Raw genomic sequence first — 22,888 nt, 5'->3', positions numbered from 1 at the left:
GTTCTCTAAAGGAGCAGAAATGATAGAATGGATATGTAGGTTAAAAGAAGCTTTATTATATTGGCTCACAGGCTGTGGTGTGTGTCCAGCAATGGCTGTCTCACAGTGCAGAGGCTAAGAAATCCCGTAGTTGTTCAGTCCACGAGGCTGATGTCTCGGCAGTCCCAGCCTGGTACTGGAGGCCTGGACGATTCCTGGAGAGCTGCTGGTCTTTATTCTATGTTGGAATCCTGAAGGAGTAGACTCTAATATCAGTGGAGGAATGCCTCAGCAACAGATAGATGAATTTGCAAGTGAGAGTGAGCATAAGCAAGCAAAATACAATTTCCTTCTTCCATGTCCTTTTATACGGGTTGCCACCAGAAGCAGCCACCCAGATTTAGGGTATGTCTTTCTGCTTCAAAGAATCTGGTCTTGAAAATCCTTCACAGGAGTGCCCAGCAGCATGGATATTCGTTGACTCCAGATCAATGGAATCAGCATTCAAGTTGACAACCAAGGTTAGCCATTACATCTTCCAACTTGTTAAAGTAGTTTGTTGGATAGTTTTATGTCAACTTGACACACAAGTAGAGTTATCTGAAAGGAGGGAACCTCAACTGAGAAAATGCCTCTATAAGATCCAGCTGTAGGGCATTTTCTTAATTAGTGATTGATGAGGGGAGGGCCTGGCCTATTGTGGGAGGTGCCATCCCTGGGCTAGTGGTCCTGGGTTCTGTAAGAAAGCAAGCGGAGCAAGCCATAGGGAGCAAGCCAGTAAGCAGCACTCTTCCATGGCCTCTGCATCAGCTCTTGCCCCCAGGTTCCTGCCCTGTTTGAGTTTCTGTCCTTTGGTGATGAACAGCAACATGGAAGTGTAAGCCCAATAAACCCTTTCCTCCACAAGTTGCTTTTTGGTCATGGTGTTTTGTTGCAGAAATAGAAACCCTGACTAACACAGGTTGAGTCTCTTTTTTTCTTATTCTCTGCCATGTAGGCCAGACTAGCTGGCCTATGAGAATCTGTGGATTCTCCTCTCTCCCATCTCACAGTAGGTGCACTGGATTGCATATGTGCTACAATGGGCAGGTTTACATAGGTTTTGGGGACTTGAATTCAGGTCTTCAAGCATGCATAGTAAGGGTTTCACACACTGAGTCCAAGATCAAGTTGCTGGCCGAGTTGGGTCCTGCCAAAGGCTTTCTTCCTGGATTGCAGATGGCCATCTTCTCACTGTTTCTTTACTTGACAAAAAGAGAGTACAATTGTCTTCTTTCTTAATTAAATTATTATTATTATTATTATTATTATTATTATTATTATTATTATTTGTGCCTGTGTGTGAGATGTGTGTACAGGAGTGCCATGGTATGCATGGAGTTGATACTTTCATCTTTATATGGGTTTCAGGGCTTGAACCTGCATCACCAGGAATACACAAGCTATTTACCAACTGAGCCATCTCATCAGCCCTCTTTTCTTTTCTCATGAACCCCTGATTCTATTTTAACAGCCTCATCCCCATGACCCCACCTAATCCTAATGACTTCCCAAGGGTCTCCTTTTCAAATATCCTGGCTTTGGGGGATTAGGAATTCAGCAAGTGCTCACAGGGTGGGGAGGAACACTTCAGTCCACAGCACTGAGGCCTCTCGGATGTTCTCCATATATTGGTTGGTTCTAGCTACATCTCTTTGAGGAAAAAAGAAACATGAATTTGGTTTGACTGCCTATACTTCTGTTAAAGGAAAATCTACCATCATTTCTGCACATGGAATGTGAATGCTGGAAGTGTTCCTGCAATAAACCCTCATGGAAAAACTGTATCAGTTTGCTGTCCAATGTCTTTACTAAAGGCAGAAGGTGATGGGCCATGACATTCGCTGGAGTTGTGATGGGATATTAATTCTGCCAGTAGTTTTGGCCTGGGAGAAGTTGAAGGGATTGGGGGACACATCTTCCCAGTGAAACACACATGCTTTGTAGGGTAAGAATCTCCTAATAAAGGTGGATGGGATGGGGTCTCCAGATCTGCTTAGATACAGGGGGAAAAAATCAAGAAACTTTTTGTGGAAGATAAAGGTCCATGAGAGACGTCGAGAGACTGCCTGGGGACCAAGGTGTCAGATATTGTTAGAGGGTCACTTGGTGCTTACCATAGTCCCTTTTGAGTAGCTGAGTCTACTTTATAGGCTCTAGGAGATAAAAATTCCATTCTTTTTTCCTGAATGAGCATCCATCTACCCATTCACCCAACACATTTCTACGAAGCGATAACTCTGGGTACTTAGAGTATCAGCAAACACTCAAAGATCCCCACCCTCATGGCACTGTACCTCATGTACAGATGGGAGGGGAGCTTGCTATTGCCTCATCTCCTCCTTCCTCTGACCACTTAGATCCTGAGCGTCAACGTGTTGACTTGAGAAGCAGCCAGGAGGGAAGCTAAGCTTCCCCTCTGTGCATCTGTCAAGGTGTCTCCACAGAGACTTGGCTAAGGGAAAACTTGCTCTGAATTTGGACAGTAGCAACCCACAGGCTACAGGCCTGGATGAAGTAAGCGGGCAGGAGAAAGGCTGCAGGGTAGGAGAGCCATTCTCTCCCACCCTTCTCCTGCTCTCTTTCCGGTCCCTCCCCTCCATTTCCTGTCTGCTCTAACACACCCTTCCCACCTCTGCGGACTGACGCGGCTGAAGCCAGGAGCCAAAATCAATCTTCCCTTCTTGAAGTTGCTTCTTGGGTGTCCTTGTCACAGTGCTGAAAGTCCGGCTACCACAGCAACTCAGAGAGGTGGAGTGAGAAGCAAAGGAGAAGGTGGATGGGTGGAGAAGAGTTCTCTTAGCTTAGATGCTGAAGCAGCCCTCCCTTCTCTTCTGCCCATCTCTGTCTAAATCACTCTGTGAAAGATCTCCTGCTAATTACATCGAAATGCAGTTCTGAATGATATAAGTGGATTAAAAGGGAATAAATTAAAAGAAGAGAGATACTTGAAGCTTGAAATCTGGTTTCTGTCATCTGGAGACTTCCCATGCTGTTTAAGACACCCAGATTTGTTTAAGCCTAGCCTAGAGAAATGAGCCATTCTTGACTCAACTAAGAAAGGCCAAGGTCTTTGGCTATAAGGGAAGGCATCTGGGAGAACCTCAGAGCAGGATTGTAGCCTGCAGATCAGGGTGGCATGTCATCATTTGGTCTCATTTTAGTTGCCGGAATTCCAGTTCGGTCAGGAGAATTTAGTGGGACCTTTATGCAAAGTCTGGGGCTTATTCTCACCTCAGGCACCACTATGACAGGAGACTAGGAACTGGGGGGAGACATCAAGATTAACATGTAAAACAAGCCAGTTCACAGAGGAAGACTGGGAGCCCTTCCTTACCTTGGCATCATCTAAAGCACAGAGCATGCTCATAAAACAGCCTGGGAAATACAAAACGAAGAGGAGGGGCTATGAAAGACAATACCCCTGAGGCTTTGGGCTCTTTCCTCAGCTCATTAGCATCCTTCCATTCTTGGGAGTACTTTTTCCTTTCCTTTTTTTAAAAAATTTTTTCGAGACAGGCTTTTGTTGTAGAATATTATTTTAGCTAGGCAAAGATAGGTGTGTTACATTTGTTTCTGCTGCCTTCGTTAATGATGTAAGGGTGTATTGCATTTGTTTGTGCTGCAGTTGTTTAATTAGGTAAAGATGTGTTGTATTTGTTTCACCTTGCCTGCCTAAGGCACCTGATTAGTCTAATAAAAAGCTGACCTGCCAATAGCTAGGCAGGAAAGGGATAGGCAGGGCTGGCAGGCAGAGAGAATAAATAGGAGGAGAAATCTGGGCTCAAGAGGAATGAAGGAGAACAGAATGAGGGAGAAAGAGAACATGCCTGGAGCCAGAAGCCGGGCAGCTGCCAGCCAGCCAGCTATGGAGCTGCAGGAAAGTAAGATAGATAGATAGATAGACAGCTGCCAGCCAGCCAGCTATGGAGCTGCAGGAAAGTAAGATAGATAGATAGATAGATAGATAGATAGATAGACAGACAGACAGACAGACAGACAGGGAGGAAGGAAGGAAGGAAGGAAGGAAGGAAGGAAGGAAGGAAGGAAGGAAGGAAAGAAAAAAGCCCCGAGGCAAAACATAGATAAAGAGAAACAGATTAAAATAAAAGCTAAAATAAGGCCAAGCACTCATAACTAATAATAAGTCTCTTGTCATGATTTGGGAGCTGGTTGGTAGCTCAAAGAAAAGAACCTGGTACAGGGTTTCTCAGTATAGCCCTGGCTGTCCTATAATTCGCCCTGTAGACCAGGCTGGCCCCGAACTGAAATCCGCCTGCCTCTGCCTCTCCAGTGCTGGGATTAAAGGCGTGCATCAACACCACAGGCTTTTATCCTTTTTTAACAAGCTGTCTCTTTGTATTCCAGGCCTGTCGGGTCCAAAGCACCCCTTCCCTACTCCTAATGGCAGTAGTGGTGACCATGTCCAAAACTTGAAAGACTCTGGCTAGGTAAATCTAAAGGTGGTTTTCTGTTTACTAGAAAAAAACAGATCTTTTAAGGTGGTTCCTGTTTGCTAGGAACCCTCTCCCCACCCCCTACTCCCCACTCCCCACCTTAACCTTCACCCAAAGGTCAACCCACCTCAGGCAAGGACTTGTAGTTAGTTAGTCAATCTGGGCGGCCTGTATCAGCTCAGATCCTTGCCCTGCGGACTGTCATGTAAACTATTCTTGCTTTTCTGTCACTTTGCTTTTCTCTCTTTCCCACCCCCAAAGACAGCCTTGGCAGTTGATCCCCAATAAATCTTTCTTTCTGCCCATGGAGTGGTCTAGTTCAGAAGTTTCTGTGCACCATTGCTTATATTTGGTGCCCAAATCCAGGAGGTACACTGAGTTTTGACCCCACCCCCACCCCGGGTATGGATCACTTGCTCTTGCTGGCTCCTGCCACCCGCTGTATTCAACACCGAATTTTTCTGCCTCTCTAGCCACTTCTCCACCTGTTCTAACCACTAGTCTTCCCCTCCTACTCGGTAAGTGTCTCTCTCAGAGCTGCCTGCTCTGTCTTTCTGGGCTCCTGGAGCCTACCACAAAAATCACACCAGGGAATCAGGCAGCCTCCCTACGTCCTTTGGGTCTCTCGGTCAGCTTGGGGACACCCTGGATTGAAATTCTTGTCCCACAACGCTTACCCTTTCATGCGTCACCTTCCTTGTTTCTGACGCTATATTGGGATCCTTCTTCTGATGGAATCCTGCTTGCAGCCCCCCTACGTCTCCCCACCCCCTTACTCTGCTTCTAGCTGCCGTCCTGCGTACTCTCCAGCCATGGCAAACCACTTGTCTCTCCTGCCTCCCCTTAGGAGCTGCCTGCTCCGTCTCCGTCCCTCTCGCTGGCTCGCTGCAGTCTGCGGTCTCCCCTCTGTGCTCCCGGAGCCCACTCTACAGAAGTCCTGCAGGTGCGCCAGGCAGCTTATCCTGGCCCTCTACAGTATTGGTACCCTCCCTCTGGCAGAGTCCCCCTCCATCCCTAAGCCTGCTCTACCTGCCCTACCTCCTTCTAAGGATGTCTTTCCTGCTTGCTCTGGCTCTCCCCTCGCCCGTCTCATACCTCGGGCTTGCCCATGCAGAATTGGACGCCTCCACTCCTCTCCTGCCCTCTAACCTCTTTCCTCCCCAGACTCAAAGACTCCTGAAGACATGCTGTCTCACTGCCAACAGTTTGGTGTCAGTACAAACTAGATAATCAGTCTCAGTGACCAGAAAAGGGCACACTCGATTTCCAAATTCTCACAAATTGTAACAAGTGCCACCACACATGTAAATGTTCCCCCAGCCCCCTTACCTCTAAGCCTTCTCTGTTCTCCACTCTTGAAAATCTCCACTCTCTGAGTCTCTGCTTCCTCCTATCTTTCCCCTGGCCACTCAATTCAGTCTTACAGGGATTCAAATGTTCAGTATTATCTGAACACTTGTTTCATGCTTGAATGAAAAAAGAAATAAATGGAAAGACATGGCTGCTCCTTGGTATGGTGGAGGAGAAAGTTTATTGTGGCTAGAAGGGGGAGCATAGCCAGAGTCAGAGACATTTGGGAGAGTCCAGAGTGGACATGATCCTGAGCCATGAGAGAAGTGGGGGAGGGGGAGGAAGAGGGAAGTGAGGGGAGCCAGGTGTAGCAACCAAGGGGCCAAAGGTACAAAAAGGGCAGGTAACCAAAATGCCTTTCTGGGGGAAGGGCAGCCCAGCCCCTGGGCTGGAGAGTTGGGGTAGAGGGCAGGGTGTACCTGCCATAGCCTATAATAGGTAGGGACCGAGGGATGCTGGGAGACCCGGTGGCCAGGTCTGCTTCGATATGTTAGACAGTCTCCTTAGCAGTTTGCCCCAGGGTCTGAGACGTAACAATGCTGTTCTACTCCACTAAAAGCTGGCTCTGGAGTTTGGTTATGGCTCCCCGTCTCCAGACCCAAGCATGCTTGTTTAAAAGTTTCCTCCTAAGTCTGTCCTGGATCAGGGCTGGCTACCTGATTCTGTGATAGGGAGAAGGGGAGCAGACAGATCAGCCCAGAAAAACAAAAACAAAAACAAAAAAACCACCATGAGCTTTAAAAGCTAAAAAGTGAACTGTCCTCCAAAGTGATTACTGTGGCTTATCTCACACTCTTTCTGGGTTTTATTGAACTCTCTAAGTACTCTCCTTTCTTAGAGCTCTAAAACTTTTGCTAAAGTATAATTAATTAATCTCAAGATGTGTAAGACCATTGTGTAAACTTTCTGTATTTCAGGATTTGTAAGTTTACTGGGTGTAGTAAAAAAAAAAAAATCTGTAGCAAAACGTTATTTAAAACAGGTAATAGAAAGTGTTGATAGTTTAAAAAAAATTTTATATAGGAATTCTTAATTTGCTACAGCATGTGTGCATGTGACTTGGTTGCAGTCCTTTTTAGGACAATGTCACCAGCACTGACATTTTTTTTTTTTGGGGGGGGGGGGACTTTGGACCTGACAGAGCCTAACTTAAAAGGCATGGATTTTTTTTTTCCATCTCACTTCCTCAAGGCTGCTGGGGTTTTCACTTAACCTATACTAGGCTTTTTTTTTTTTTTTTTTAAACACTAATACAATTGTCCTTGAATTTCCTTCTGAGTCCATTTCTAAATTTTTTTTTATCACTGTGACTAGGAACTCCCAAAAGGAACCTCAATTTCCCCAGGAACACACTACATCTAGGAAATTAAAAGATAACATCAGAGTTGGGTTCCAGCCCTGGCTCAGCCTTGATCTCGTCTGGGTTGATATGTCATTTTCTCGGATGGGCTTTGTCAATAATCAGTCTCACGTTTCACAGTCTCCAACTGTGGGAGTGAAGAGAGCTGTACTGGAGCTCTTCCGAATTGCAATGCAGTAACCACGGGCTCAGATAGCTCAGAAACAAACACATGAAGGAAAGCCGGCAATGGACTGGGGATGTCACTCTGTTAGCAGAGCCCTTGCTTCACGTGCACGATTCCCTCCCTGGGTTTGATCCCCAGCAGTTCATAAAACCAGTGTGATCCTAGCACTCAGGGAGGAGTTGGGAGGATCGGAAGTTCAAGAGCATCCTCAGCTACATATCAAGTTTGAGGCCAGCCTGGACTAAAAGAAGGCCCATCTCAGAAACAACACCGAACCCAAGGCAGAGGACATAAGAGATTAAAATGGGAAGGCTATAAAACAATAACAATTCCTTTGTGAGCCAATAGTTTGCTCCTTACAAGGTCATCTGGCTCCCAGAGCAATATGAGGCATCTATTAAAATGTTCTGTAGCTCTGGTGGACCACCTGCCATGTTCTTCATGGGGGTGGGGGGCGCGGCTCGGACTCTAACCAGTGTCCAGCCTCCTAGTGGTTGACCTTCCTACTAAGAGGAGGGTCAACACAGGAAAAATCTCCTTAATTCTTCCAAGCCACTTCAGGGTCAAACAGGGCTTTGGCCTATCCTCATACAAATGGGACCAAGGGTAAAAGGAAAGCTAGAGGAACCAGAGGTTCCCCCAAACCCAGGTGATCCCAAGGACCAGTGCCTCAGAAAAACAGAGGTGGGGGGGGAATGGTTAATTTTTGGCCGCTTACATGGTCTTAAACACCCGAATGAAAGTATAACCAAAGATTAAAAAAAAAGATCCAAATGTTTCTTTAACAGTACAATGGGAATCACACACCCAGATATTAGGCTTAAGAGATATTATCCAGATGGCCATTTCTCACCCAAGATTTTTCTTTCTGATAAGGAAAATGCTGCCAGATAGAGAACATCATGACCTTGGCTCCATTCAACACTGCAGAGCCTACCTGAAGCCAAGAGAAACAGGCCTCTTATTGTCTTAAACTAAAAATCAAATGATGGCTGAAGTTTTTCTCTCTCCCCTTCTCTGGAAGCCATCTGGGAGGGACCACACTCTGGGATTCTAGCCACTCCAACAGCTGGGACTATCCTGGATTCACCACTCTTGAGAGTAGTTAAAAGAAAACCAGGAGGAGCCCAGTAGATGGAGACTCTTGGGAGCTCATCAAGACAGTCTAAAGAACTTTGATTTTTTTTAAAAAAAAACATTACGCTCTGGCCGGGCGGTGGTGGTGCACGCCTTTAATCCCAGCACTCGGGAGGCAGAGCCAGGCGGATCTCTGTGAGTTCGAGGCCAGCCTGGGCTACCAAGTGAGTCCCAGGAAAGGCGCAAAGCTACACAGAGAAACCCTGTCTCGAAAAACCAAAAATAAATAAATAAATAAATAAATAAAATAAAATAAAAAAAATAAAAAAATAAAATAAAATAAAATAAAATAAAATAAAATAAAGCAATCCTTAAATTGCAGGTCCAGAGAGCTTATGGGTTGATGAATGAATTGATAGAATTGGAAGGAAACATCCACAGAAGGGGCATAGGAACTCTACATTCGTTCCCTAAGATCTTGCTCTATACTGTGGGAGGCCTGCTCCCACCTTTTAAAGGGTTCCTATGAGGAGGGGAGAGGGATAAGAAATTTTCTGATAGAAAGAAACACAGGATAGCTTTGGGAGGACCTGGGTCAATACCCAATGGCCCCTTCGGCCTCTTCAAAAGGGCTTTTTATAACAATGCCAAGGGGTGGGACAAAAGACCTCCCTTTGCTAGATCAAAGCACACAGCACAGCCAAGTGTAGAACCTTCCAAACACCTGGTAAACACACCCGTGGTCAAATCATCCCCTTATGCAGCCCTGCTGGGTAAAGCAAGGCCAGATTCTCAGACCCTGAGTAATTTGAGCTCCCACACTATACATCTCTTCCATTTGACTGGTCTTAAGTTATATTCCTTATAGGCATTTTCTAATGGTTGTGCTATGGTTTGGATGTCTCCTCAAAACTCACATTGAAATTTAATTGTTATTCTGATGGTGGGGGCGGGCCCTTTAAGAAATGATGGTGTAAGGCCATTATCTCCTGGAGTAGGGTGTGTATCTTGAGAGCAGGTTATTAGAAAAGTGAGGTCAACTACCTTGTGTTCTCTTGCTTTCATTCTCTCTCTGTGCAATGCCCTCTTCTAGGTCAAGACCCAGCAAGAAGGTTTGCCAGATGTTGGGTCCTTAACACTGGACTTCAGCCTCCTGCACCATGAGAAACACATTTCTCTTCTTTATAAATTATCTATTCTGTGATATTCTGTTATAGTAACAAAAATTAGACTAAGCCCTTGTTTCCAGAGTCCTGTGAGTTGTGCAAAGTGTAGTACAATAAAGAGAGGTTGTGAGGACCTCTGACTTTGTGGCCCAGCTGGACAGAAGTGTGGGTATTTGGAGAGTTGGAGAACTCAGCTGTTTGTGTGGCAGGGGGAGATGAACAGAAGGGTTTCCTAAGGAATTTGGGGTGTTCTTGTAAGCATAAAGAGTGTAGCTCTGAGTACAGAAACTAACAGACACACCTGGACCCCCTCCCTATGTCTACAGGTGGCTTGCTCTGATCCTAGGCCCAGAGTCAGGAACCTCTCCTGCACCCACACAATGGAAAAAGGACCTTGAAACACTCCCCAGGAGCAGCCTGGGCTGGAAGGAGACCTATTGGCAATCCATTGGGATGCTTTGGGCTAAAAGTAGCCAAAGACCGGCCTTGGACTGGCTCACCTGAGAAGGAAATCCAGGAACAGGAAGGGCAGCAGATGGGCAGCTGCACATCCATTTCTTCATGCACTGACTTTGGCCCCAGGCTTTCCTCCCACTGCTGTACCAGCCGCAGCTGGAGCAGCTTACACCCTTGTTCCTGCTAAAGAGGCAGAGAGAAGGCCTTCTCTCTTCTCTACAACAGAAATGATCTTCAGTCAATTTTGATCCCTACCCAACAATCTCAGACAGGAAGGGTCAACAAGGAAATGCTAAGGCTCACTGGCTTAAACCTGGGTCCCTGCTGGAAGATGGACAGGACTGCTCACACTGCTAATGTGCCCGCATGAACCTTATGAAGGAGTGGACTGCATGCAGTCAGGGCGGGCTCGCTCTGGGTAGACTTTCTCAGCACACAGTGGCCACTGCCTAGTGCTGTCTTGAGCCACAGGGAAGACCTCTCGCCTTCTCTATCATTCCCTCCTCTCCCCCCCCCTCCTTTCTCTCCCATTTTGCCCTCTTTCTGCTTCACTGCTCTGTTCTTCTATCTCTTGTTTACCTTCCTGTGCCTTCCTGTTTTCTGGAAAATGTACATGTGTATATATCATACGTCAGCTATTCTGGTGGGCAGTTTAGCTCACATGAGTACACATGCACAGCTGTCACCCGGTGTCTTAGTTCACCTACTTTAGAATATCACAGACCAGCTGTCGCGTGAACACAGCATTTTAAACAACCTCACAGCTCTGGAGGGTGAAGAATCCAAGACTGAGGTGCTGATAGATTGGGCGTTTGGTGGGGGCATTTCGTAGACCCTAGCCATCCAGAGATGGTGTGAACATGAGAATAACTCAGGCTACAGACAGCAGCCTCCTCAGCTTCATCTCTCCTGGGGTCACCTGTGAGCTTCTGTGGTTTGCCTGCCCTTCCATATCGTAGTTAATGATGTACATAGTGACCTTCAGTTGGTCATAACCACGAACCTGCTCATAAAATTATGACTGGAGCCGGGTGGTGGTGGCGCACACCTTTAATTCCAGCACTCGGGAGGCAGAGGCAGGCGGATCTCTGTGAGTTCGAGGCCAGCCTGGTCTACAGAGTCAGTTCCAGGACAGGCTCCAAAGCTGCACAGAGAAACCATGTCTCAAAAAAAAAAAAAATTATGACCGGAAATCCTATGGGAAAATTCCTGTTGTCCAGTAATAGCACAGGGTCATGCTTGTAGAAATAAACTCACTGTGTTGCCAGTCATGAAGAGTTTAACATTTTTTTCATTGCATTACATATGGTCATAAACAATGGGCTGTCTTACTGGTCTATGTGTTTTCTGAATTATACTTCTTGTCTGTTTATTTGAAAGAGGATTTGACTCTGAAGTCTAGGGATTATGCTTGACTGGCCTCTAACCCATAGCAATCCTCCTGCCTCAGCCTCCTTTCTGATGCTTTAAAACTATTTTATAAAACTATTTATGTATTTGTGTGTGTGTGTGTGTGTGTGTACTTGTGCCACCAAATATGTGTGGGCAGAAGACAGTTTGTAGAAGTTGGTAACCTCTTTCCTTGTGGGTCCTGAGAATTGAACTCAGGCCACCCGGCTTGGCAGCAAGTTCCACAATGAGCCGTCTCACTGTTCTTGGGCACTTTTAAGTTATTATTACAATCTGCTTTTTTTGTATGCTGGGGTGGGTGGGAGGGTGCACATGTGTGTGTGCGCGCGCGCGCGCGCATACATGTAGAGGCCAGAGGTGGGTGCTAGGTATCTTCCTCCTCTATTGATCCCCACTTTATTACTGTTGTTGTTGCTGCTATTCTGTGTGGGAGGCACCCTTTGTGTGCCATGGCACACTTTGTGGAATCAGTCCTCTCCTTCCACCTTTCCATGGGGTCCAGGGAGAGAAATGAAATCTCCAGGCTTGTGTGGCCAACATTTTTACCTGCTGAGCCATCTCACTGGCCTTCCATCTCACTTTTTGAGCCAAGGTCTCTCACTGAAACTGGAGCTTGCTACTTTGGCTAGACTGGCCGGCCAGCAGGCCCCAGGCTCCTCCTATGTCCACCTCCCCTGCACTGCTGTTACAGGTCATACTGCCCCGCCCAGCTCTTTTCTTTTCTTCTTCTTCTTTTCATACAATATATTTTGATCACGTTCTTTACCCTCCCCAATTTCTCCCAGATCCTCCCACCTTCTCACCCAGCCAACTTCATGTTCTTTGTGTGTCTCTCCCTCAAAACAAAACAAAGCAAATGAAAATCAAAACAACAACAAAAAACAAAGCAAAAGATATGCAAACAAACAAAAAAGTACACACACACACACACACAAAACAAACAAAAAAACCAAAACCACATGGAGTCCATTTTGTGTTGGCCAACTGCTTTTGGGCATGGGCCTGCCCTGGAGTGTGGCTGAAATACCCAGCAACATTCCATTATAAACAACTGATTTCCCCAGCAGGTATCAACTGCAAATAGCTTCTCAGTTAGGAGTGGAACCGTGTCTATTTCTTCTCTCCCCTTAGTGTTGAGAGCTGGTCTGCCCTGCCCAGCTTTAATGTGGATGTTAGGGGTCGGAACTCAGGTTCTCATAGTTGTACAGCAAGTACTTTACCCTGGAGCCATCTCCTCAGCCCACATTTATTTCTTCTCATATAAAAAAAAGTTTGCTGTGAAATAGTCTAGGAGCAGCAGCTCAAACATATCTCTTGAGTGTATCAAGAGGTCATAATAAACAGTGGACCTTGACCATCTGTTTTTGTGTGAGTACGTGCTGATGTCCACTCAGTAGAAATCCCCTAAGAAAGCATTTCTCAGAATGTACTCTGACTATTGGAAACTGTGTGTGTGTGTGTGTGTGTGTGTGTGTGTGTGTGTGTGTGCGTATAATGCCTTGTTCCCTCTTTATCTCACACAATTCCTTAGGTTCACAGTGAGCATGTGATCATAAAGCCGGTGAGGCAGGCAGTCCCCTCACAGATGGCTCTGACTCATCTGTAGGCTCAGTAGGCATAGTGCCTTAGGCCACAAGGCTGGTAGGGGCTCATAGAGATATCTTAAGATTACAAGTAAAAGAAAATCCTTTCAGTCAAAGATTATATTAGTCTTTATACTAATACAGTCATAAAAAATCGATTTTGTGAGGGAGGGCTGGGGGATGGCTCAGTAGGCAAATGTTTGTTGTGAAGCATGAAGGCCTGAGTTTGGGTCTCTGGCACTCATGGAAAAGCTGGGCACAGCAGCAAGTCTATAACCCCAGTGCTGGCAAGGGGAGCGGGTGGTGACAGGCTGATCCCTGGGCCTTTGCTCAGTCTGTGTAGCTGAATCAGCGAGCTCCAGGTTCAGTGAGAGACTCTGTCTCAAAAGCTAAGGTGGAGAGAGATTGAAGAAGACACCTGATGTCCACCTCTGGCCTCCACATGCAGGTATACACACACACACACACACACACACACACACACACACACACACACACACACACACACCCCTATACACATACACAAAAAAACCCACAAAATAAATTGTTTGATACCTTGTATCATATATTTAGTTTTTTTTTTTCTAAACATTTTGGTATTTTAGCATCTTAAATGATTCCTTCTGGCTGAAGAGATTAGCTCTCCAGAGCTTGCCGACTCTTAGAGATTGGGCAAACTTAGCCAGGGGCATCCCTGAGGTATACAGACTGACCGATCATAGTGGTACCTCCTCCAGCTGGCCCTAACACCCCAAGAGGCTACAGGACCATTAATTACCTCCCAGAACCAGGTCCAAGGAGCTGAGGGAACACCTGTCTTTGTCTGTTTTGTGTTGTTGGAACAGAGCCCCACAGCTTGGGTGACTTCCAAAGACTAGAAGTGTGTTTGGCTCATGGTCTGGAGGTTGCAGAGTCCAAGAATGAGGGGCCAGGGGTGGTGGGTGCTCTTACGCAGTGCCGCCTCCATGGCAAGACTCTGAGAGAAAGAGTAAGAAGGGGCCACCTCTTGTGACAAATCCTCTCAATGGCAACCCATTCTAGCAACGACGGCACTTACTCTGTCACATCAAGCACGCCACTCACCACCTAACCAGTTCCTATTGGGTCTTCCTGCTGTTGGGTACTGAGTTTCTAGTGCATGAACTTTATGGGCACACTCAGTCATAGCACCACCCCTGCCCTAGTTTTGAGCCTGATGAAATTCTTCAAGCCAACCAGTCCTAAATCAACAGACAGCCCCCTTTTCAATTCATGAGGAAACCGTAATAAAAGCACAGTGTAATCCTGCCCTTCACTCTGGTCTTTTGCCTCTTGAACACCCTGGTGTCGTTTTCATGTGGCCTCGTGTGGCATGATACGCCTCCTCTGTCTGTGACCTGTGAATACATGCACTTTGATTCCTGGAGCCTTGTCTGAGAGACCCCCTGAGCTATTTCACTGGTCAAAGACACTCATCAGCAAGCCCCATAGCCTGAACTCCCGGAGTTCAATCCCCAAGGCTCACATGCTAGAAGGAGAAAACAGACCCCCAGCAGCTGTCCTCTAACCTCCGTATATGTGTGCCTTGATATACGTGTGTGTGTCCCCTCTCCAACACACAACAACTAAATAAGTGTAATAAAAAATAGAGACATGTAAACACAAAACATGTCTTTTATGGAGGAAGGGAAGGATGGAGAGAGTCCAAAAACATCACAGTGCAGCCCTGCCTACCGGTGGGCAAAGAGCCCAGTGTGGGTGTGAGCTGCAGCTGTGGTATGCATGTTGTTATGGTTAAATATTAAATGTCTTCCAAAGGCACCTACTTTGAAGGCTTGGTCCTTTGCTGGGGGGGCTATTTCAAGCAATGAAAACTCCAAGAGGTGGGACCTAGATGGAGGAAGTGGGTCTCCGGTGGCACATGTTTGGGAGCCCCTTCCTGTCTCTCTGCTTCCTGCCCACGAGGTGATGGGCTGTGCCCTACCACCCACTCTCCACCATGACTCATGTGTCTCTGTCTATGGTAGACACATCGGAGTCAAGTGACTATGGACTAGAACCTCTAAAACGGCCCAAATAAAATCGGCTTCCTTTAAGTAGGTGGTTCTCAATCTGTGGGTAGCGACCCCTTTGAGAACTGAATGACCCTTTCACCAGGATCACCACTGGAAAACACGGATATTTACATTATGGTTCATAGCAGTAGCAAAATCCCAGTTGTTAGTACCAATGGAAATAATATTAGGGTTGGGGGTCACCACAACATGAGGAACTAACTGTTAAGGGGCCACAGCATTAGGAAGGTTGAGAACTACTGTTTTACGTTTTCTCAAGTATTTATCACAGTGACAAGCAACAAAAACACACAAAAACCCTGACTAACTCAACAGGTGTGTTCTCAGAGCCCTCCTGGATCTTCTGCGCAGGAGTATTGGCACATGCGTGGAGGGGCTGCCCGAGAGGAGAGCAGGGCCAAGAGGGAAGCACCAGCTCTGACCACTTTGCAGGTCCATCTGGCTCCATCTGGATCTCAAGCCGCAGTTCAGCCGGGCTTTCCAGTTTCTTGAGCCAAAGACTGAAATTTTTGCTGAGACCAGTTTACACTGAGTTCCTGTTACTCAAACCAAAAGAGTCCTGACAGACAATCCTACAGGGAAATGCTTTCTTTCTCCTTCATAAAACTACTGGAGTGCTTTCACATTACAGGTGTGTCACTTCTGACAAGCTCTCTTTCTCTGGGCCACTCTTGCGGTGGCTTTGCTGTTATTGTTTTGGACCCTAGGCCTTGAGCAGGCTAGGTGAGCAAGCTATCATGACCTCTAGCCTGTGTCTTTGTTTTTTCCTATACGTGTGGTGAGATATTTGCTTACACTGTGTAATGATATGTCACTCTGATTGGTTTAATAAAAAGCTAAACGGCCAATAGCTAGGCAGAATTTCCAGGCATAGAGGATGCTGGGAAGAAGGGCAGAGATTCGAGGATACACGTAGGAAGCAGGAAAGCAGAATGAGCAGCATGTAGATGAGGTAAATGAGCCCTAGGGCAGCACATGTGAATAGAAATGGGCTAATTTAAGTTATAAGAACTAGCTAAAAACAAGCCTAAGCTATTGACCGAGCTTTCAGAATTAATAATTAGTCTCTGTGTTGAGGTTTGGGAGCTGGCTGGTGGGACAGAGAAAGACTCGCTACATACATGAACTCTTGATAATATTGTCTCATTCATCAGAGAATTTTTATGTATTGTAAAAAAATGTAAATTGATGAAGTCAGTAATTTTTAGTTAATTATTAAAAGTAAATTGATGACATTAGTAAATTGTACTGATTGTAAAAAATTCTCTTTTCATTCCAAGTCCAATTGTGGTTGGTAAATTGTTTAATTAAACTATTCCTGTTTATTAAACTTTCACTGTTCAAATTATTCTATGGGGCTAGGAATCATGGTGCATGCTAATCTTAGCACTCGGGAGGCAGAGGCAGGTGGATCTCTGTGAATCTGAGGCTAGCCTGGTCTATGTAGTGAGATCTTGTCTCAAAACTGAAAATAAACACAACAACAACAACAAAAACCTACTCTGGTTTCTCTGTCCAGACAAGATGCACGTGTTTATGTTGTGCTCTTCTGTCGTACAGATGTGGAGACCGGAGGACAAACTCAGTTGCTGTTCCTTGGGTTCCACCCGCCTGTCCTTGAGTCAGGGTCTCCTACTGCCCTAAAGTTCATCAAGTGGACTAGGCTGGCTCATCAGCATGGCCCAGGAATCTGCCTGCCTGGGCCTCATCAGTTCTGAGATTATAAGTGTACACCACCACACCTGGGCTTTTTCATGAATTCCTTTTGGACCTCATAAACAGAGTCTCCATGGCTTGAACACCGCTGTTCTCGGGGGCAACAGGAAGAATAGGACATCTACCACCTCTGCCCACATTTCCCTGACTGAGATGCAGCATCTGACTGCCTACAGGTGGGCAAAGAGCCCAGGATGGGTGTGAGCCGTGCCTGGTAGGTATGTTGTTATGGTTGAGAATGAAATGTCTTCCAAAGGCATCTGGATTCCAGAAGACAGAGGAGCGTCATCAAACTACAGGCCCAGGAGGACAAAGAGACAGACATTTCCATGATCAGTGTTAGTCACCAGAGTAATCTAGTCACATGGTTATTTATTGTCACACAGGATGCATCTACGAAGAACATAGCCACATGGGTGACATATGCACGTGAAACACATGCTCTTCAACCTATCCTGTAGTTATATCCTAAAATACCCATTCTACGTGTAAACATATACAGTAAATAAAGCATGCATCATAAATACTACATATGTCTAATCTACCAAACATTGTATTATGGCTTGGCTATGAATTGTTATTGTTCTTTTCAAAAGCTGGTGTTCAAGGCATGCTTCCTGATGCAGTGTTCTGAGGCAGGCCTTGGGGAAGTGGTTAGATCATGGGGGCTCTGATTTCATCAGTGGATGGCAGATTTATGGAGTCATATTTTGATGTTGTTGGGAGGAGATAGATACTAGGAAGAGGGGCCTGGTTTGAGGAAGTAAATTGCTGGGTGTCTGCCTTGTTCCTCCCTCCCCCTCTCCGCCTCTCCTCGCCTTCCTTCCGTCTACCAGGGGTGAGTAACTTCCTTTTCCAAGCTCTTCTGCCCTGATGCACTGCCAGCTGAGCCCTCTCAGACCAAGAGCCAAACAGAGTTTTCTTCTTAAAAACTTACTTCTCTGTATTTTATGTGTGAATGTTTGCCTTCATGTATGTGCGTGCGCCATGTGCATTCTTGGTACTTGTGGAAGATGGAAGAGGGCATCAGATCCCTGAACCCAGAGTCACCAATGGTTGTGAGCCACTGCCTGAGTGCTGGGAACTGAACCTAGGTTCTCTGCAAGAGAAGCAAGTGCTCTTAACTGCTGAGCCATCTCTCCAGTGGCTAATTTTTTTTTTTTTTTGTCAACTTAACACAAGCTAGAGTTATCTTGGAAGAGGAACTTCAATTCAAAGAAATGCCTCCATCAGATTGCCTGTAGGCAAGTCTGTGGGGACATTTTCTTGATTAATGATTGATGTGGAAGAGCCCAGCCCACTTGGGGCACTGACATCCCTGGGCAGGTGGTCGTAGGTGGTATAAAAAAGCAGACTGAGCAAGCCACAAGCAGCGAGCCAGTAAGCAGCATTTCTCTGTGGGCTCTGCTTCAGTTCCTGCCTTAACTTCCCCTAATAGTGGACCCTGTAAACCAAATAAACCCTCTCCTCTCCAAGTTGCTTTTGGTCATGGTGGCAAACGAAGAGAGTAAGTTTTTCTTTTCAGTTGTTTTTGTCACAGCGATGGAAAACTGACTGATACATGGAGCAACACAGCACCGTAGAGAACAGGCTGGTTCTCCATGTGGTGACAAGGCCATCTGGGACCTGCTCCTCCTGCCTAGACCATAATGGTATCAGTCTGCACAGAATCGACCCACTAACTTCATGATGCAAAGTATGCTGCCTACTGAATGCAATATAATAGCATAAAAAAATTAAGCTCAAACCACTGAAGTTACAGGTGTCAATGTAACCACATGGAGATGTTCCGAGGGGGTGTGTTTACATGAAACACATCTGAACAGGTTCAGAGATGGGCTCGCCCCTCCCCATCAGACACATCAGCACTTTCTCTGGTTTTGTGTAGTATGTAATAGCTATATATAAGACTGCTTGTCACAGCATTGTTTTTTGAGACATCTCTTCAAGCAACCAACAGCAAAATAACCACATACCAATAATAGAACGGCTATATCAGTTAGGACACATATATCATGGACTATCACAGTTATTAAAATGATGATGAAAAATTTTCCTTTAATTTGGAGGGATTTCAAGGCTCATCAGTGGGTGAGAAACAAGATTCGGTAAAGGATGGAGGAAAGCCAATGTTTTTGTAATAGAATTCTATTTTTGTAAATGATTCAAATCCACTGTACGTAAAGGTTATATAAAGGATACAGAAAATATATATGAGAAAAATATGGACGGGTAGTGATTAGGAGGAGGGGGAAGGGGAAGGCCAGGCAGTAGAACAAAGAAGATCATCAGAATGAGGTCAATGCGCAGCCATGACTGTTGTGGAGGCAACCGTCTCAAAACAAACTGGACAGTTTTTGAAAGTATATGTTCAGGAAGTTAATAGTGGTTCTGACTGGATAGGGCTTTCCATTGATTTTTCAGTTCTCCTTCACATTAAAGTGGTTTAGATTAAAGTGAGTATCATAATAATACAGAGGGTTCCTAACTTAGATCACTCAACTTAAGGCACCTTGATTTCATGCCGCTTCAAAAGTGACTCGTGTTCAGCAGAAAGTTCATACCCTGGAACCGAATCCGTGGGGGGATGGAGTCTGCTCTTGGGTCACTACAGTGGATTCTCACCGGTGAATTAAAAAGAAACGTACTTCTTACCATTCTGGGTGCTGGAGAGTCCAGTGTTAAGATGAGGACATCTGGGAAAGACCATCCTGCTGTATCCAAGGCGAGGCAGAAGGTGTCACACAGAGGGAAAGCAGCAGGCACACTGCTCGGATCTCTGTGCTTCTTAAAAGCCAGTAACTCCGTCATGGAGGGTCTACCTATGACCTCATCTAACCCACCTTATGACCTCATCTAACCTATCTCATGACCTCCTCTAATGCGCACTTTATGACCTCACCTAACCAACCTTATTACCTCATCTAATGTCCACTTTTGACCTCATCTTACCTACCTTATGACCTCCTCTAATGCCCACTTTATGACCTCATCTACCTACTTTATGACCTCCTCTAACCTATCTCATGACCTCCTCTAATGCCCACTTTATGACCTCATCTTACCTACTTTATGACCTCACCTAACCAACCTTATGACCTCCTCTAATGCCCACTTTATGACCTCATCTTACCTACTTTATGACCTCACCTAACCAACCTTATGACCTCCTCTAATGCCCACTTTATGACCTCATCTTACCTACTTTATGACCTCACCTAACCAACCTTATGACCTCCTCTAATGCCCACTTTACGATCTCATCTACCTACTTTATGACCTCATCTAATGCCCACTTTATGACCTCATCTTACCTACCTTATGACTTCATCCTGCCTTATCTCATGACCTCATCTTACCTACCTTATGACCTCATCCTGCCTTATCTCATGACCTCATCTAATGTCCACTTTATGACCTCATCTTACTTACCTTATGACCTCATCCTGCCCTATCTCATGGCCTCATCTCACTTTCACCCCAAGAGCTCATGTTAACTCTACCTTATAACCCATGTAACTCCCTTTATAACCTCATCTCACCAAACTGTAGGGCTTCATCTAATGCTCACCTCATGAACTCATTGAACTCTCCTTATGACCACATATAGCCCCCCCCCCACAACCTCATCTAACATCCCCATTTAACACCCACCGCAGGACCTCACCTCACTTTCAAATACTATCAACATCTTGGAGGAATAAAGTTTTTAACTATGAAGTTTTTGGGGGGCATATTGAAGGCATAGTGTAGGGTAGCTGGAAGACACTTGGGAAGGGTCATTATGATCATGTGTGTAAAGCCCTCGTGTAAAAGATTGTTATTATTAAAGAGGCCCAAGGGCACCGTGCATAGCTGTGCAGGTCTGTAATCCTGGCACTTCAGAGGCTGAGGCAGGGGGTTGAAAGTTCAAAGCTAACCTGGGCTAAATAGTAAGACTCTGTCTCAAAAACATAAATAAAAACAAATAAGAATAAAAGAGATCTGAGAGAACTCCCCATTCCTGTCCCTTGGGCACATAGTGAGCAGTACCTCTCCACGAACCAGGAACCAGCCCTTACTCCATACTAACTGTATGCACCTTGTTCGAATATTTCCTTTCAGCTTCAGAACGGAGAAGCGCAGTCTGTGGTCTCTACCCCTGCCAGGCTGTGGTGGACTGCCCACGGCCCAGGTGGGTGGCACACACACACACAGGAGAGAGTCAACAAGGGTCAAGTGTAACATTGTGAGAAAGCCAGGCAGGGGCTGGAAGACAGGGAGGCCTTCCAGAAGTGGCTGGAAACCCGTGTTTTGAATAGTTTTCCCATTCTAAATGTTTGCCTGCCGTCAACTAAATTGCACCCATTGTGGTTGCCAGGCTAGAGGGGCTCAGCTGCTGTCTGGGTTGAGCACTTCACGCTTTTATGTGGTCATTGGCTTGAACACTGTGTGCAAAAGCCCAGGCTGCTGTTTCGTCAGCATGGGGCCTGCCCCCACCTGCATTAGTTACCATAGCGACGACTTCTGGGCCTACCTTGACTTCCTGAGCCAGAGTTCTAGGTGTGGGATCAGTGTTCCTGCCTCTGCTAGAGTGCCACAGTGGTGGTTCCTTCGTGCTCAATTTGAGAACTCTGACAACTGTAGGACCTCAACAATGTGCTTAACTTTTGGCCTTAGGATGCCTCGGTAGTCTAGATCACATGATCTGCACCTTGGCTTATCATTTAAATATCTGAGTGTAGCCAGAAGTTGAGTTTTACAGCCCCGAGCTTCCGTCATTCACGGGCCGCCAAGCGACTCAAATCAGGCAAACATAGATGTGAAACCAATTAAGCAATCTGAACACCTCACCCCGGTTTTCTATGCATGAATGCTACCTGACCATGTTGCAGGCAGCTTTTCAAACACATTAATATTCTGTGGGCCTCCCCGTTCACCAGGTATTCTTTGCTCAGTTAAAGTCTGTGAAATTTGCCTTGTCTGAAGTTTTGTTCTTGTTTTTTTCACTTGCAATAAATGTCCTTTCTGGATTTCCATGACACAGGAAAATTTTGTTCGTGTTGCTGTTTTGAGGCAGAGTCTCACCTGGTATTTGTTCTGTAACCCAGTCTGGTTTTAAACTCATAACAATCCTCCTGCCTCAGTCTTCTGAGTGCCAGAATCAGTCACAGGCATGCATGAACCATCATGTCCAACTGAACCCGCGCCTCCTCAATAAAGTTAGCTGCGGACATCAGAGATGGGGCCGTTTAACCCACAGCAGTCAGGACAACCTTGATCTTTGGGAGATGACTCGGCCATGTCACCTGTTTGCTCCCTCCCTCCTTCAGAGTCATGCTGTAAAGTGGGGAGGGTAGGTGTGGGGGGAGCCAGAGGAGTAGAGGTAGGGTGGGGGTAAAAAGTGGAGGTGGGCGTAGAGGTAGGGAGGGGGTCGGGGGTAGAGAGTGGGGGCTTGAGGATAGGTGGTGGGAGGTTGGGTGTACCAAGTGAGGGGTGCGAGTGGCCATCTAGAGGATTCCAGGGCTCATTCCTTCCCTGGCACAAAGAATTGCAAGTCCAGAGAGAGACAAGAGTCCCATCGAAAGAAAGCAACAGCTGTATCCCTTTGGGATGGGATAAAGTGGCCCTAAAGCTCAAGGACGCTGGTCGGGTATTTTGTAGGGCCTCTGGTCCTCCTCTTTCCCTTGTTGGTTCTTTTGAGATATGCTTCTACCTTTTTCTCGAAATGTCTCCTGGGAACCAGAAGCCACCATGGGAGGTGGGGGTAGGGCTTGTTTTCCCTTCCTTGTCTTCCTATGTCCCTAACTCCCCTGCACTGTTCCATCCTCAGATGGCCCGAGACCCTCGCTACCTTGTCTTTCTCAATCTGTGTTGCCAATCCCAGAATCCCCTTCTCCCTGGTGCCACTCCCAGAATCCCCCTCTCCCTGTTGCCACTCCCAGAATCCCCCTCTTCCTGTTGCCACTCCCAGCATTCCCCTCTCCCTGTTGTCAATCCCTGAATCCCCCTCTCCCTGTTGCCACTCCCAGCATTCCCCTCTCCCTGTTGTCAATCCCAGAATCCCCCTCTCCCTGTTGCCACTCCCAGCATCCC

At 46.2% G+C, this 22,888-nt stretch overlaps 1 long non-coding RNA gene across 1 annotated transcript; it reads right to left on the bottom strand.

Moving 5' to 3' along the window:
• Window positions 1-45: 45 nt before the first annotated feature.
• Window positions 46-22,121, bottom strand: LOC131916856 (uncharacterized). Its single transcript, XR_009380606.1, has 3 exons — window positions 21,330-22,121; window positions 19,469-19,527; window positions 46-245 (listed from the first exon to the last, which is right to left on the bottom strand). It is a non-coding gene; the product is annotated as an uncharacterized LOC131916856 (long non-coding RNA).
• Window positions 22,122-22,888: the final 767 nt, after the last annotated feature.

This window comes from Peromyscus eremicus, chromosome 8a, assembly GCF_949786415.1.
Source record: "Peromyscus eremicus chromosome 8a, PerEre_H2_v1, whole genome shotgun sequence".
Lineage (NCBI taxonomy): Eukaryota > Metazoa > Chordata > Mammalia > Rodentia > Cricetidae > Peromyscus > Peromyscus eremicus.
Note: the sequence above shows the minus strand (reverse complement) of the source record. Positions and strands in the feature narration are given on the sequence as shown.